Genomic DNA, 2,889 nt, shown 5'->3' on the forward strand with positions numbered 1-2,889 from the left:
AGTTTGGGGAGCCAAACCGGTGTGTTGGCTGAGATATATTGACAATGTCTTCGTCATTTGGAGAGGTAATAAGGAATCACTGGACTCATTCCTAGCATACATCAACACAGTAAATTATAGAATTAAGTTTACTATGGAGGTAGGAAATCCAAAAATTCACTATCTTGATGTCGAACTGGAACTAAAGGAAGGAGAAATGATCACAAACCTATTCACAAAACCTTCTAATGTGAAGAATTGCTTACATTACCTGAGCCATCACTCCAGACACTTAAAGAATAATTTACCTTATAGCCAGTTCCTGAGAGCCAAAAGAATCACCTCAGTGGAATCAACACTTACAATTGAAATGGACACTATGACAAAAAAATACTTAGAGAGAGACTATCCACTAAACGTTATCAGTGCTGCAAAGGAAAGATGTAATTTGAAAACAAGAGAAGAACTTCTCAATAAACAACAAGAACACAAGGAGATACCGTTCCTATACACCCTCAAATACTCGAGTCAAAGTCATCACATCACCCGCCTAATAAGGAAAAACTGGAGGATATTACAGATCGATCCCTATCTACAGAAACTATTCCCCGACCCACCGTTGATTGCCTACAAAAGAGGAAGACATTTCCGGGACCAATTGGTCAGAGCAGAACGCACCCCAATACAACAACAACGAATACTACACACCAAAAAACGTGGAACCTTTCCATGCCTACACTGCGGCAATTGCAACAACATCACTAAAGGGGACTACATAAGACATCCAAGAACTGGCGCCAAGATTAAACTAAAACATTTTGCCACCTGTGACTCTAAGTCGGTAATCTATGCACCGAGTTGCCCATGCGGGATCTACTATGTTGGACAGACAAGAAGGAAAATGAAAGGTGCAATGAACACAAAAGTAACATCAGGACAAAGAATGAACGATCACCTGTAGCGTGACATTTCACTGAGAACAGACATACAGTGGCACAATTACGCTTCCAGATTTTAGAGGTCTTTTCAAAATCACCAAGAGGTGGCAATCATGCCAACAGGTTGGATCAACGTGAACTGTACTGGATTGACAAACTTGACAGTATGAATCCCTATGGTATGAACGAGGACTTCCACTTAGGAGCTTTCCTATAACCTATTTTCAGAATACACATATACACATAGCCACTCACATCTTGAAAATGATAGAATTAACTGAGACTCGCTCCTACAGCAGCCCTTGGTCCAGTAACTATGGGGCCAGACAATTTGTTCTAGATTGGCAAGGTGTATTGAATTAACGATAAATTAATGTCATTACGTGTTGACCAGATGGATGGATATGAACAAGGTCTTCTACCTAGGAGCCATTTTATAACTGATCTTCAGAGCACACACAGCTATCTACATCTTGTATAGGATAGACTTCTTAGAGATTAGCTCCTGCAGTAGGCCTGTGCTCATTAACTATGGGGTCAGACAATTTGTTCGAGATTATCAAGGTGTATTGAATTTAGGATAAATGATTGTTATTTTATGATAAGGAGATGGATCAGATATCCCTGAAATAATAAGAATCGGCAAACTGAATTTGTGACTAAGTTCATTTGAAGAGATTGTGAGCATATGTGCCCCAAGGTTGAGTCAATAAGTTAAAAGTAAAGGTGAAGAATGTACTATTCCCTTCTCCATACTTTTTGTTCAAACTATATGTACTCGTTACAGCACTTCAATAGATCGTTCTAGCCAGATTCTCGAATGCATTGACGTATTCCGTTACCTAGTCATCTATAGATCCCTTTTACCATCTATTGTATCTGCGTTTGGATATTGCTTTCCATCAATTGAGAGATTTGCCTTACTATTTTATACTACATACTGTTCCTCTGTAGTACCATCATGATCCCTCTCACTTTAGACAACATTCTTCATAAGTATTATATTTCATGAGTCTTTTAAAGATTTATCAGCTTAACTCTGCCACCTGACAGACTCTGCCCTTAAAATAAATGTAATTATACCAACTCTTCCGCATACATGCCAACATTGCCACGCACCCGGGAGGGAGATTTCCCTAAGGAAATCGGGAGACATGCATTTTCCCATAGGAATGCATTGGGGCTACGGGCCGTTTGAACGCTGCACGCCGCGATCGTGGCGTGACGTCACATATTTACATGTGACGTCACAGCGTTCGTGACGTCATTACGCACGCAACGCTGGACGCCATTTTAGCGTTCGCGTTCCGAGCGTTAGTCAAAGCATCACTTCGGTCCGCATGGACGCTCGAGCGGGTTCCTCCTTTCCTCCTTCAGATTTCAACTATTTTTCAAAAGGTAAGACTTGAGAGTTAACTTCTAGTTGACCAACTGATGGCACTTACAATCAGTTTATTAACTGATGGCCTTAAACCTTCCATATTACTTGATCTCTCCACCAATAGGAGTGTTTGGACTTTAGAACAACCCACCTATTGGCATCCTTTACTTCTACTAGACATCTGGGAATAACTTGAAGGCAGGTAAGCTGCCTCTCTTAATATAAACTTGTCTATCATATAACTTTATTCTTAACCTCAGAAAACAAGAACAGTTTTGTTATATTTTCTCTTACTAGCCACACTAAATGTGACACCGCCAGAATCTTTGGTATCCCGTACCACTCAAGGTTATCCAAGTCTTCCCACAGGAATCCAATTCAAACAGAGTTCTGAGGTACCTTTTTCCGTTATCCCCTCTCTATCCCCCTGACGATATATATACAAAAAACATCTCACACATTACTTCCATAATAAATAGATTTATTTTTAAATTATAGGTGATCCACTTTCCTAGACCAACATTTGGAATCAATTCTGAACTAAGGCTGTGAATACAGCACTAGAGCCAACCTCAGGGCACCAATGCGAGG

General features: G+C 40.2%; 1 long non-coding RNA gene across 1 annotated transcript; it reads left to right on the forward strand.

Moving 5' to 3' along the window:
• Window positions 1-2,246: 2,246 nt before the first annotated feature.
• Window positions 2,247-2,682, forward strand: LOC138520662 (uncharacterized). Its single transcript, XR_011282847.1, has 3 exons — window positions 2,247-2,315; window positions 2,423-2,500; window positions 2,596-2,682. It is a non-coding gene; the product is annotated as an uncharacterized lncRNA (long non-coding RNA).
• Window positions 2,683-2,889: the final 207 nt, after the last annotated feature.

This window comes from Ambystoma mexicanum, chromosome 13, assembly GCF_040938575.1.
Source record: "Ambystoma mexicanum isolate Mex_15411 chromosome 13, UKY_AmexF1_1, whole genome shotgun sequence".
NCBI lineage: Eukaryota > Metazoa > Chordata > Amphibia > Caudata > Ambystomatidae > Ambystoma > Ambystoma mexicanum.